The sequence below is a fragment of the Lactuca sativa genome, chromosome 3 (genome assembly GCF_002870075.4).
Source record: "Lactuca sativa cultivar Salinas chromosome 3, Lsat_Salinas_v11, whole genome shotgun sequence".
Lineage (NCBI taxonomy): Eukaryota > Viridiplantae > Streptophyta > Magnoliopsida > Asterales > Asteraceae > Lactuca > Lactuca sativa.
Genome location: NC_056625.2, coordinates 119,692,130 through 119,707,969, shown reverse-complemented (window position 1 = coordinate 119,707,969; position 15,840 = coordinate 119,692,130). Strand labels below are relative to the sequence as shown.

The 15,840-nt window shown below is 26.9% G+C and overlaps 1 long non-coding RNA gene across 1 annotated transcript; it reads left to right on the top strand.

The window, feature by feature from the left end:
- Window positions 1–4,360: 4,360 nt before the first annotated feature.
- LOC122197059 (uncharacterized) lies at window positions 4,361–6,098 on the top strand. The gene is made up of 2 exons (XR_006189845.2): window positions 4,361–4,862; window positions 5,941–6,098. It is a non-coding gene; the product is annotated as an uncharacterized LOC122197059 (long non-coding RNA).
- The last annotated feature ends 9,742 nt before the right edge of the window (window positions 6,099–15,840 follow it).

The window sequence follows — 15,840 nt, the reverse complement described above, 5'->3', positions numbered from 1 at the left end:
ACACGAAATAAGTTTATTTATGTATAAGGATACCAAAACCAAAGTTTTCATACAAAACATTATCGTGAGCGAACCCATGAAAGTCATGGGTGTACTCGTCCTTGTAGGTTAAGACAAAGATAATGTCGAGTAAAGACAAAGGTGAGGTTGGAATTGGAAATTTGCATGCTTCCAATAGAGCTCTCCTTTTTAAGTGGAAATGTCGTTTCTTGGTGGACTTAAAACTATGTATGGGTTCGAAGTGATAAAAGAAATTTATGGAACATAAGGCAACTTTGAATCTCATTTTTTTCCATGGTATTACTAGAGGACAATGGAGTAATATCATTCATTCTCTGGTTCAATTTGTATCTAGAGAGTTGGATTTGGGGTCGTTATGCTAAAAAACAAAAGGTTGGTAATGGTCAATTGGCTACGTTTTGAGAGAATACTTGATGTTTGTTGTAAGTTATCTTTTAATATTTGATTCATAAAGATTACAAGTATTTTAAAAAATAGGAAAAAGATGCGGGAAGATGGTCTCGTGTTGGGTGGACACCAAACTGCACACTTGGTCGGTGTGGTGTTCACTGTAGTATTGCACTGCCATCTCACCATACCGTAGTATCAGTGGTGCCACACTGATCAGTCTTAGTGGTTTTGGCTAGATCAAATATCGATAATGGTACTACATTGGTAGGTGTTAGGGGTGCAACCGTGCAAACGAGCTGAGCCGAGCCTGAACCTGGTAAGGCTCGGCTCGAGCTCGTTTAAGTTATATGTGACTCAAGCTCGAGTTCGACTCGATTCAAGCTTTCTTGTACTGAACTCGACTCAAGCTCGTAAAAAATTATACAAGTTCGGCTCGGACTCAAGCTCGGTTCGTTTTTTGTCTAATGTGCATAAATAAGCTTAAGCTCGGTTTGAACTCGTTAAGAAGCTCGTTTATTGACACCCTGAATCCGTAATTCCATAACTACGTTTTTATTTTAATATATAAAAATACTAATAAATTATATTATATATAGGCTCGTGAGCCTAATCGAGCTTAGTGACATAGGCTCAAGCTCGAACTCGTTTAATAAACGAGCTTAATATTAAACTCGAGTTCGGCTTGGACTCGTTTAAAATCGATTTCAAGTCGAGATTTTAACGAGCCATCCCAAGCAGCTCACGAGTAACTTGGCTCATTTGCACTAGTTGCTAGTCCTACTATATGAAGTAATATTGTTCATATCAAGATTAATGTTTTTATTTGGAGAGTTCAATGGAACTAGATGTCTATTAGAATAGATCTTGAGAAAACATGGATGTATATTGAATCACTTTTAACCACTTGTGAGTCACATATCGAGACTATTGATCATATCCTTATCGTGTGTGCCATTGCATAAATGATTTGTCATTTTGTCACTTAATGCTCGATTATGGGATGTATATATTTTGTCTCCTTATACAGTTTCAGTAGACTTTCTTGCCACTGTACCTTACACATGAACATGGCTCACAAGAAATGCTTTAAAGCAATGGCTTTCAATACACCTTGGATGCTTTGGAACTTTCGAAACAACCTTATTTGGAGTGTCCAAAACTAAGAAAACGATCATTTTCGATTCGATTGTTTCCTCCTCGTTTTGGATTTGCTAATAGAATCACAAAGTTTAAAGTTTATTAGGTTCATTAGTTACAAAACCCAACCATTGCTATATCTATCTTGTAATGTGTTTCGATTTTATACTAACATCTTACTAATTTAATTAAAATTCTGCCGTTAAAAAATGTGATCATAACTTTTTCTAAACTTAATTTAATAAACTCGACAGTTTTATCCGTTTACATTTAAAGTGTTTGTTTGAATTGCGAAGCTACGAAATTGAAATTTAAATTTGGATTCAAGTGCCAATTATTCAAAAAGAAAACATTTCTAGAGAAAATAAGCATGCAAGAAAGGGGACCCGAGTGTGCTTCCTTTTGCATTGAAAAGTTTCATAATTTAGTTCATCAATGATCTTCTGAATACGCCTGTTTTTATTTCAATTTTCAAATATTATATACAAATATATCAACCAAGTAACCACTAAAGGTTTATTCGTCACATGTGACCTGTTGTATTTTTTTTTAATAATGTTAAATCTTATTTGATGTACTAATTACTAATGCATATTTTTTGTTCATGTAAGTTATAAAATATCTTTTGTTGAAATACAATATAATAATTGCACATCTTAATTTTACAAACTTATAAGATAAAATTAATATTTTTCTCTGTTATCATTGTTTTTGAATATACTTTTTCTTAAACACAAGAAAAAACTTCTTATCTACCCGTTAATGTATTTTGATAAGTGACTCAATAATATATATAGTTATAGTATTCAAATTCAAACATACAATCCTTTAAAATAAATTTCAAACATGGGGCAATTTGAAAATCAAGATTGGGGAAAACATTTTTGTATCATTGATGTAATGATATTATAAACGTTACCAATGTAACTTTTTGTCACCATACGCCCATACATCTCAATGGATAGCGTGTATAACAATTTTACAAAGAACCATGATTAAGGATCAAGTGTGTGTCTATATATATATATATATATATATATATATATATATATATATATATATATATATATATATATATATATATATATATATATATATATATATATATATATATATATATATATATATATATATATATATATATATATATATATATATATATATAGGTTCAGGTTCATTTGAGACCATCTAAAAATAATTTTGTAAGACCGTGAGACCAAATTTAAGAATAATTTTAAAATGCAAAATAAATAGAAAAATCTAAAAATTCTTTTTTTAAATATTATTTTCGGAACTTGAATTAACTAAAAAAAATTAAAAAATTAAAAAATAAACAAAAAAAATTCCGTTTTTTTTTTTGAAAAATACGTGAAATATTCTAATAGAATATTACACTGACATATTATAAAAAATAATTTTAAAATGCAGAATAAATGGAAAAATCTAAAAAAAATTTTAATATTATTTTCGGAACTTGAATTAACTAAAAAAAATAAAAATAAATAAAAATAAATTCCATTTTTTCTGAAAAATACGTGAAATACTCTAATAAAATATTACACTAACATATTCTAAAAAATAATTTTAAAATGCAGAATAAATGGAAAAATCTAAAAAAAATTTAAATATTATTTTCGGAACTTGAATTAACTAAAAAAAATTCCATTTTTTTTGAAAAATACGTGAAATATTCTAATAGAATATTACACTGTACATATTCTAAAAAATAATTTTAAAATGCAAAATAAATGGAAAAATCAAAAAATTCTTTTTTTAAATATTATTTTCGGAACTTGAATTAACTAAAAAAATAAAAAAACAAAAAATAAAAAAAATGCGTCTCACGGTCTCACAAAATATAGGTGGTCTCAAATGAACCTAACCCTATATATATATATATATATATATATATATATATATATATATATATATATATATATATATATATGTTAATTTTGTGAGACATCAGGACACGATCCTAGTCATTCATATTGGAGATAAAAAAAATTATAAATAGAAAAATAAAAGGAAAAATCCAAAAAAAAAAATTTATTATTATTTTCGTTATTTAATTTATCCAAAAATAATAATAATAAAATAATAAAAAAAATCATTGTTTTTTTTCGAAATATAAGTGAAATATTCTAATAGAATATTATACTGTAAATAATCAAAACGAATTTTTAAAATGTTAGAATATTCTAATATTCTACTAAAATTGGTAGGTATATTAAAATATTCTAATATTCTACATAAATTGTTAGATTTGTTAAAATATTCTAATATTCTATTAATTTTTTTTAAATATTTATAGTTTAATACTCTAGTAAAATATTTTAATATTCTAAAAATACGATTTGAATATTTACAGTATAATGTTTTATTAGAATATTTCACGTATATGTTGAGAAAAAAGGGTAATTTTTAATTTTTTTTTGTATAAAATAAATGACGAAAATAATATTTGAAAAATTCGAAAATTTTCATTTATTTTGCATTTTAAAAATACTTTTTTATCGCCAAAATAAATTGTTAGGATTGCGTCCTCATGTTTCATAAAATATGATGGTCTCACATTAACACACACACACACACACACACACATATATATATATATATATATATATATATATATATATATATATATATATATATATATATATATATATATCTTATCTTACTTCTTAGTTATTCTAATCTTCTCTTCTAATAAAAGACTCCTAAACATGCCACATGGCATCTTCTTAGACCCTCTATTTGCCACTTGGCAGTTTTTTGTTCACCTATGTTTTAATTTCCCGCTCATTTTAAGTCTCGATCAGATCAATTTGTATCCCGAATAATCAGCAAACGTTATTGTTCTACAGTCTATTTGCTACTCTCTAAAGTTGGACATTTTCAATCTATCCCATAAAATCAGGATTGATTTACCTTCAACCCAATCTCAATAAATCACTATTGAAATCAACTTATCAACAACCACTCCTGTTATCTTGGTTTTCGTCTATCGCTACGCCCTAGGACTCCCCTTCTATAACCAGCATTTTACTCTCTCGCTATCTCTATGAAAAACTTAGAAATTTGAATGAACCACCACCACCTTACCTCCGGTGCTACACCCCACCACTGCCTCTGCTGATCTAAAGCAATATCCAAACACCACAGCCAATACCACAACACCACATCTCTTCCACCATCGCATGATTTCCATCACTTCCTTCTCAGTCTCTCTTACTTGAGATTTGTTTTCCTACTCATGCATCTTACCGCCACTGAAAAAGACAGAACAGAAGCACCAAATGATTAGGTTGAAGGTAACATATCCCTATTTCTAATTAGAGGTCGATTGGATTATGATTCGTTCTCTCTTTTCTTTTTATTTTTTCAAAATTTTCCAAAGAAGAAGAGTCGTTCTCTCTTTTCTTTTCATTATTATTGTATGTGTTTAGTTTTGTAATTATTTATCGAAGTTTTTTTTGATGAAATAGTGATTAACAGGCAAGCATACCAGGTGTTTGTGAAAATGTCTCACATATACCATGATTGTATCTGTTCATCAAATCACCACAATTATAATTGGATACAGTTCTTTTCAGTTACTTGTCTATTATAAATTTTTATTACATTTTCCTTTGTTAAATGAAGTTTTTTTTCAGAGCTTTGTCTTCACCTCCAAATTGGAAAAAAGTTGTTGATGAGAGGCGTGCATGTATAACACCTCAAAACCATGTTATTGAATTCAATAATGGAATCTAAATGATATAATATCAATGTAATTTCATAGTTGGAGGTGAAGATCATTCATATTAGTTTTATTTTTTCAAATTCTATTTTTAGAGGGCAATGATTTTTTTATTCTTGGCTATTCCAAATTCATAGTTCACAGTAAGGATCCAAGTTTCATCTTTTTTTACAGGAGTTTTTTATTTTTGATGACAACAAACTCATAATGTTGGTGTTTGTTGGAGTACATTACTAATTTTATCGAGAGGCGAGCTCTTATTAGTCTCAAATATTATATAAATTTTAAAATAAAATTATTAACAGATGATTAAAAAAAGTTAGCATTCAATTGCTTAATAGTTGTACATCTAAAGATGTAATTAGAATAAGTTTTAGATAAGCAAGTTTGTCACTTGTATAATCTATATTGTTGCATGACATAATCTGTCAAATTTGTAACATATGCACTTTGTTTTTTTTCTCTAACGTTTCATTCTTGGGTGGAAACATATAAAGCTTTAATATATTTCTTTTTCCAGAGTTAGGTGGAGATGAAACACACCTATTTTTTTTTCAAAGTACAACTATTTTGTTACTTTGCCCCTTTTTTTCTTCCTAGGTACATTTAACTTATTTGAATCCTCTTTTGAAATTATGTTGGTTTTTCAGGATTACTGGTGGCTCCCGCAGTTGTCGGAGCATGATCTAAATTGATAAATTTATAAATAAGACAAATATGCAACATGACCATAAGTGGTTTTCATGAGAATGTTTGTAACATACACCATTCACTATAACCTTAGTTAATAATTTGTTTTCATCCCTCTTTTTGTTTTTGTGGCATACATTGCACAAATTAGTAGATAGAGTAAAGTATATTTCTATTTTCTGCACTTTATCTACACATGTTATATTTATTATCTTCTGAAAATCTATCTGAATTCTAACTTTTAAAGATAGCTAATGATTAAGTAGTTAACAAATTAAAAGGGAAAATATATTTAATATTTTAAACACATTAGAAAGTGAAACATAAAGGATGAGAGGTATATCTGCATCATTTTACATTTATTAACATGTTATTATTTTGATTTTTGATTTTATATAATACTACTTTACAAAATACTACTAACACATTATAATGAAAAAATATGAGCCAACTTTATTAATACCAAGTATAGAAACAAAAACCTGTAACTAAAAGGCACAATATTAACATCAAATTGTATAGAATTTGTAGTATTTACAAATTTATTATCAATGACTTTATTTTTGTCATTATCAACATTATTTATATTTATCAACCGTGTAATATAAATAAGGTTATTTTTATAAAAGTTATTGATTTTAGATAAAAATAGTAAGTTGACCTATAAAACTTACAATATTGTAATAAAAGAAGTGTTTCGAAATCTATGTTCAAATATTATGTTTATTTTATTTATCACATTAATTCAGGTTTACTTACAATCCAAAATAAGCTATATTTTTTTATTGACATTTAGTAGGGGTGTTCATGAATGGTTAACTGAACCGAAAATATATTTTGGAAGGTTAACCGATACCATCGGTTTGTTCATTTCTTGAACTTAAACCTAAACTGAAAAATCAGGTTACCAGTATTCGGTTAACCTATTTTCTCGGTTAGGTTATCCGGTTAACCAATTAACCATTACTACTCAATAAAAAATTGTTAAGATTACTAAACCCCATAACAAATTTCCTAAAAAAGAATGAATGTCAATGAATAATCCGTATAATTTGTTTAATTATGTTGTTGCCGTTATTAATAATGGAATTAGGATGAATTATCAAATATCCATGGAATATAGAAAATAATATCGACTAATACAAAAATATATTTTTTTAAGTAATAGATAAAAGATAGTCAAATATTTAGTTATTTATATGAAATGGTAATGAAATGAAATGATAATTTTAATCTATATCAACCTATGTATATTTATAACAAATGTTAATGATGACCATTATTGGTTTATAATGGAAAATATAAATAATATAACCGATTACTAATTATAATTGGAAATTTCTAAGAATAATTTGATGTTAACTTAAATGACAAAATATAAACAATATTTTAAAAAATAGAAAATAAAATTTCAATTTTTGGTTAACCGTCCGTAGCAAAAAGCATGAACCTTAACTGGACCGAAAAGCCGAAGATTTTACCGATTCGGTTAACCAAACCGAAAAATTCAAAAATATCGATTTGGTTAACCTGAAAATCGGTATGGTTTTTAGGTTTTTCGGTTCGATTTTGGGTCTTTGGATATTTTGAACACCCTAACATTTAGTATTCTTTTTTGTCTATATAATAATTTTACATACCAACCGTGGAAACCACGAGTTATAACCTAGTAAAAGAATAGTTTTAATCTCCTTTTGACATGTGTCATCATATTAGCCTCCTAATTAATGCATATTTTATTCTTCTTTTGACATGTGTCATCATATTATGTCTCCTAATTAATACATGGCACTTGTCAACCTATTAATTCTCAATTTCAAATTTTAAATTTCCCCTTCTTATTACATTAAATTAATAACAATAGAATAAAAAATAAAATAAATTTTATACAAATTATAAGGTGATATAATTTCACATATTTATTTAAATTGACGATTATAATTTTATATAACTAAAAAAAATACCACTTAATTAATAATTTATTTAAAATAATTGATTAATAATTTTGAGTTCTCACTATTAAAGTTTAATTAATTTTTTAACCGTGCTATCCACGGGTTATAAACTAGTATTCTAATAAATGAATAGTTTAATCTTCTTTTGCCAAGTGTCACTCTAATACAACTCCTTATTAATATTATGTCATGTGTCATGTAAATATATTAGACAACTTATTTCAAAATTCTAATTTATATTTTCTAATTATATGTTAAATTTGTAGTTATAATAACTTTAAAATTTTGATGTATCTTTTAATTAATAATGTATTTAAAATGACTTATTTAAAATAACTGATTAATAATTATAAATTTTTATTATAAAAGTTTAATTAATTTTATAACCTTGGTTCCCACGGGTTATAAACTAGTATATATATATATATATATATATATATATATATATATATATATATATATATTGTGGAAACCATTGTCTTAGGTTGTGTTTGGCGCACCGCAGCTAGCTTATTTTTTGAACTTTTTTATGTTGTCGTGTTTGGTAAGCAAAAATGTAGCTTATAAGCTAGCTTTTTGAAAAGCCACTTTGGCTATGTTTGGCGTATTAGCTGAAAAGTTAGCTGATAGCTGAAAAACTAGCAGTTAAATAAAAAGCTAGTTGATAGCTGAAAATCTAGCTGATAAAACATAATGTTTGGTAAAGTTAGCTGAAATATATAAAATTACATAAAAGGACATGTAAGAGTATGTGTTTCTATAATTAATTAAAAGGTGTATTTGAAATTTTTTTAAAAAGCTCCTAAAAAGCTAGTCTAAGTAGCTTTTCAAAAAGTTAGCTTATAAGTTAGCTTATAAGCTACTTTTTGGCTTACCAAACACACAACATAAAAAAGCTCGAAAAATAAGCTAGCTTATCAGCTAGCTGTGACGCGCCAAACACAGCCTTAGAATAACTTTTTAGGAGTTTTTTTTTTCAAATTTTCCAAATACACCCCTTAATTAATTATAGAAACACATACTCTTACATGTCATTTTATGTAATTTTATATATTTCAGCTAGTTTTACAAAATATTATTTTTTTATCGGCTAGTCCGCCAAACATAGCTTTAGTAATATTGATATTAGAACATAAGCCAAACCGAGTTAATGGTCATTAAGATTATTTTCGTGAGTTATTCAATGAATTTTTTTGGGGCGTAAAATATACGAATACGATTATCTTTGTAATCTCTAAATATTATTAAAACAGAACCCATAATTCACCAATGAAGCAATCAGGACCCTTGATTGCATTTCAATCTTATGTTTTCCACCATTAGATTAGATTGATGACATCATCTTCTTCAAATAAAATTCAAACACAATTACATTTAATTATAGAATCTTTAATAATTATAAAATCTTTAAATTCAATAATTACATTATCAATTATATCATATCATTCTATTTATATATGAGATATTAGTTTCTCTAATTAATATTGTTCCTAATTTAACTCTCTTATTTATAGCTCCTGGTTTCAAAATTCAAACCCGTTTAATTTTTTTTTTTTTTTTTTGAAAAAACTCATTAAATAAGCATATCAGTAATTTGGTCATTAACCTATAAAATCTAATCTAATCATATTAAATTAGCGAAATATTTAAGAGTCAAAAATAAAGTCAATATTATTTATAGTTTATCTTCCGGTATATCCCACGTAAAATAAATCAATTTGAGATAATGGTTTTGAATTTAAAACTCATTAATTAAGCAAGTCAATTAATTTGAAATTTTGATTCAATATAAATGATATCATTTTTTTCTAGACGAATAACCAAAAATCTCGAAGATAATATTTTAGGATCCCATTTTTTTTGGAAGATAATGATTTCCTTATTGAAAAACAACCTATATATACGACTACATTGAAGTTGTTCTTCTTACGATTTTGAATTGAATCGTATGATTTACAGTGCTCTTCTTTAACGGTCTTATTTTATAATTTTTTTTATAGGTTTTTTCTTTACTCTTTTCTCCTTCTTCTACAATTTCTTATATTTACTTTGTTCTTATTACTTGTTATTACTATATTTCTGTTGAGAGATCATGAAAAAATTAATCAATATACTTTAAGTATATTAGTTTCATTCATTTAGTTATAGAAACAAAATTATATCCTTTATATTAATTTTTTAATATGCTGACCCATGTTTGTCAAGAGAAAGTCATAAAAGTCGTTTTAACGTATGATGGCAAAACCCGTGGAACAGACCAAAAGCAAGATGAATAAGTTTTTTGTTGTTACACTTCAACTTGCATAAACAAATACATATATCTTGTTATAAGTTTTTCAATAATTCTTTTATACATATTATTATACTCTTTAGTTAAATTTTCTAATTTTATATTACTGTATTTGTTTATATCAATGGCTTTAGTTTCAAAATCGACATTCAAGTACAAGACTTTACCGGTGTGGTGTCACTTATATTATTTGATCGTGACATCAAATAAACTTCTAGAAAAACTGCACAAGAGTTGCTTCAAAAGTTTAATGAGGTTATCGATATTAACTTAATTTATATAAAACTTATTTTTTACCTTTTGTCTATCTATTTTTATAACCATTTTTTATTTATTTTTAGGAGGGTAATATGGAGATTTATCCATTTGCTTTGAATGTATTTTTCGATAAAAAGTTGGTGTTCAAATTCAAATTTCACATTATAATTTGAAGAACAAAGTTGATGATTATACGATCTCAAACTTCATTGTTGATAATACAATCATTGTTGAATTGGAAAAAAAAATTAACATCGAACAGGAAACATTCTTTTACGAAGAATACTACAAACATTACACTTATTAAATTTTGTTTTTTATATTTCAGTTGACCAACTAACATATTTCTATGTACTACAAATGTAGGCGCCAAAATCCGATTTGTTTAATGTTTTATTGGCAAAAGTCGGATCTCAAGACACATTAAATTCGAAGGTTTTAAATATAATATAACTAAATCTAATATTTTAAATACCTTAAAATATTATTAACTTTTAGATTGACATATGAATTTATTTTCTATATTTAGAATGTTGTTTCGTTTACTGGTGATAACGCCACACCCGCTTCGAATCTTGATAAAAACACTGCAACAAGTCCATTAACTAAGTGGACATCCTTTAAAAAAATGTATGGACATGAAGAATTAAAACGCAACTAGTAAGATGTTTACGATGTTGATAATCTGACAACCATGTCCTCAAACAAACGACCATCAACATCAATGACAAATCGTACTTCTAGAGAAGGCAAGTCAAAACTGTTAATTCCAAAGCAAGATAAATAATATCTTATTTTCATGATTTTGTTTGAGTAGTTGAGTGATTTGAATATTATTCATTTCATATTTTGTTTACATACTATTTGGTTATGGGGTTTGATTTTTGATGACTTTATTTCATACTATTCGTTTTTGGGTTAGAATTTTGATCAGTTGAATATATTTTGGGTTTTATGAAATGTTGAATTATTCATCTATTTTCCTTTTAGGTTTAAACTTAGATGAATTGAGAAATTTAATCATATTTTACTCTATTATTTCGTTTGAATGTGAATATTTCAGCATTGTTACAATGTTATTCATTACAACCTCAATATAAATATTAGAAAACTACCACTTTTTAGAAAATTGTAAACTTTTATAAATCTTTTAAGCGTTATAAAACAATTATTTATATTTCTTGTGAAATTATTTATAAATTTATTAGTAATATTTACCATTGAAATATAATTATTTTTAGATATTAATGATATCATACAATTTTATAGAATTAAATAATAAAACTCATTACAATGATGCTAGAGAGAGACGAACACTAAGACGTTTACATTTACTAAATAGGAGATTGACATCTATGTTTAAAAAAGAAACTTTATTCCATCATCTAAAACAATAAAGACTTTTGATTGTGTTTTACTTATACATTTTCCACCCTTAGATCAAATTGTTTATGTCATATTGACCAATTTTTGGTCAAACACATTGTCTATTAACGTTTCCGCTCAAACCTTCACCAATTTCCTCTATCCCTAAAATAAAATTCAAAATTCAAATCCTCTCCAAATTTAAAGTCGTAATTTATGCGCTGACCATCCTATATGTTTGCAAATCAACATGATATATCTTCATAATTATTCTATTTCATTTTCAATGTAGATCGATGGTACCAAAATTTATCAAGGGAAAAACAGTCATCTTGAATTTAAATCTTATTAATATAGTAAATACCTCAAGTTTTGAAAGTAATAATCGGTTGGATATATGTTAAATTACAATTGCTTGATTTCCAACTATCTAACTCAATAATTGTATGTATTTATTCTTAAACTTACCCTTTTTTATAATGTTATTGATTATATTTACTATATTTAAGTTTAAATTGTAGAGAATTTTACTTGAAAATGATGAGCATTAGTTGATGTTTGTATTAAAGCTTGAGGAGGATGCAAAACTATAAATACCTTAGTGGTAATATCCTACATACTTAATAATTGAGTATTTTGAAAAAAAAAAATATTTTCCATTAACTTTGATAACAAATTTGTTGAATTAAACATATTTTTATGCTTATAAATTTGTTTTCTCTACTCACTTGTACTTATCATCTTGAAGATGAGAAAACATTAACCATGACTATATTGAAAAGTGCCAAAAAGATCATATTGGTCATACCTTTCTGACATGATCTTCAAATGTTCTTTGCTCAATTTTTTGTTTTTTATTTATATCGTTTTTGTGTATTTGATTTGTTTCTTCAAGAAACTCGGTTTGCTACTAATTTTGATAAAAAATTGTTGAATTAAGCATACTTTTATGACTATAAATTTGTCAATTTTCTATTAATAAATCAAGTGTAAATGAATTTGAACAATTGTTAAATTTCATATTTTATAATGTAATTAATGCACTAATTAATCAAATAATAATACATGTCCAAGTGGTTGGGTACCTCCAGGACAATAAGCAAACATGCAAATTATAAACAATTTCACAATATTGTATCTTTTACTAGCTTTAAATTAACAATTACTTCTTTCACTTGCTTAAGATTATTGATTACTCATGTAGGTTTGTAATAAAATAAAATTTTGATAAATTGAAAAAGTTGTTCAACAAAACCTAATTGGTTATATATCAATTTAGGCTTCTTTTTGTGTTGTCATGTTTGTTGATTTGGCTATATAGGATTAATTTGAAGTTCTATTTCTCTACAGGAATGTTAATGTTCACATTCAAGTAGAAACAATCACGATTGGTAAGTATTCCAAATGATTTTTCACTTACATTAATCAAATCTGTTACTTTAAATGGTGCGTTCTCATAGAAGTCATACCGGTTGTCACTATATAGATCTTCTAGCGGTCTATAGAAGAATCCTAGCGGCTCTATGAATAATTCTGCTACGTTTTCAATGAATGATCACTCTATCAACATTCGTTCTCTAACGTTCTTTCTCTTATTTCTGATATACATGTGTGTCACAACAATAAGGCAGAAAGAGGTGTTAGTAACCATTAAAGATGAAAAGGTAATATATAATTTAAGAATACTATATAAAGTATAAATTGTGGATTTGTGATATTTATTTGTATGAAAAATATGTTGTTTGATTGCTAGGTTATATTTCAGGGTTTTTTTTTTTTTTTTTTTTTTTTTGTAATTTGATTTTGACAAGTTTGATTTAAATTTAATAATTGAAGCAGGTATGAAAATATGTGCTAACGATTTTGAATTTGCCCTCCAGAAACCATTTGTAGCCTCATAGACCGTTCCTTCATATCTTGGTAGGTCTTAACATTTCTCCAAATTTGGCTACAAGAAGTCATGGATGCACTTCTTGAATCAATCCTCTAAACTGAATTTCATTTGTTAGTTGGATGCAGTGATCAAAATGCAAAATTTATGAAAAGTCATTATTATTTATTAGTGTTAACATTTGGTAAATTATGAAACTAATATTATATTTTTGTTCATAACATGTTTTTTTTCTTGTAATAATTTCTTTGATTAGAAGATATGTATATGTGACCGGTGTAGCCTGAAAAATCATATTTTAATTCTTATAAGGAAAAAGTACTTTATAAATTTACCAAATAAAAATATCTGAATTTGATGTTTATGGTTTTGACAATGCACTTAAACTGTAATCTTTATTGAAATTCTTTGCAGAATTTAATGTTGTTGGTACATATAATAACTTATTGTTGTTTTTGGTTTTACAGGGCCAATATGAAAAGAGTCATATAAGCCTCCATGGAGGTTGATACACCTGACAAAGTCAATTCATAACGCTACTACACAATATGTTTTAATCAAGAAGTCGCATCATGTTGTGATAAAACAAAGATCACGTGGATCATTTATGTTAAAAATTATTGTATTAAAAAACTAAATCACTCTAATATAAATATTAAATATTTTTATTTACTAAATGTGGTTCAAAAAGTCTAAAAATAATCTAACTAACATTTTTTATTAAAATTCCACCTAAAAATAATCTAGTATTTTATAACACAAAATAACCATATAAACCACGAAAAAAAAAAGAATAAAAGAATTTGTGTGGTTCCCTTTTAACAAAAAAAGAAGCGTTATTTTTAATTATGAATTCGCGACACTTTTTTTCCAACAAAAAAATCGTGGAATTTTGTCAAGATAACTGTTTTTTATTGTAGATTTGTTTTTTTAACAAAAAAAAAAAACTTTTTGTCACCGTTTATCTTCTTCTCATGTTAAGTTTTTGGACTCGTTTTGAGAAAAATTAAAAAGAAGATGATCTTTTGCTTAAAAGATGGTGCGGTTTGTTTGGTGGTCATGACAAAAGCTATCAAATAAACAGTTTGGATAAGGTGTTCAGTTTCTTCGCATGAATCGAGAGTGGTTTCCTCTGTTCTCTGTCCTTTCTACGTTCGCTCTATCTCATTACTGTGAAGATCTGTTGTCTCTGGACACCCCTGTGGTGTTCCGATTCTCCGTAGGTGTATTGAGTCTTCGCTTCTTCTTGGTCCGGGTTATGTCACAGATCTCAATCACTTCATGATGGAGAGTCTGACTTCGAATGTCTAAGCAGACCCCGTACACCTTTTCTTTAGAGGGTAAGGTTCATCTATGATCACTCCAGTGCCTTTCTCTTCGGCTGATCTCTTCTCAGAATCCTTCTCGTGAACCTCTTTGTGTTTCTGCTTAACTCCTTTGCCGACTGATAACAATGAGTGGTTTCTTCTATCTATGTGGGTTGCGCGAGAATGGAAGTGTCTAAAGAATATATAGGATTAATATAACATTTTTATCTTACGGAGTGATCCTTACCGGGTCCTTCTATAATTTCGCAGTGTATACAAGTTGTATATAATTTAAGATTAAATAGACCTTCGAATAAGTGACCCTACTCTAAAACCACAACAAAACAAGGAACAGAAAGTAGAGCATAGATCACAAATTCTAAGTCTATAAAATCTCAATTATATAAAGCCTTGGGAGTATACACTCCAAAATTATACACCGACCAATAAGGGTCTTTTAAATTTTAACATAAGTTATTTATAGAGTCTAAAATACTTCTATAATATTTTAATTGTATGCTCAATACTTGTTGATATCTTATAATAACTAAAATACTCCTATAGTATTTTAACTTTGTCTTTTGTTCTAGAAATCCTTTGTATATAAAGTTAGGTAAGTTTTAAGTCTGTTGCTACACCATATCACTCCCAAACACATGTTGGTCATATCTCAAATAATTATAGTTAGATCAGACTATATTGATCCGAGATATGATAACATAACTGTCCAGGTTTGACCGTAGTGTCCAACATTTAAATAATTTTGTGCTTGTTCTTCTTATGATACTTGTTTT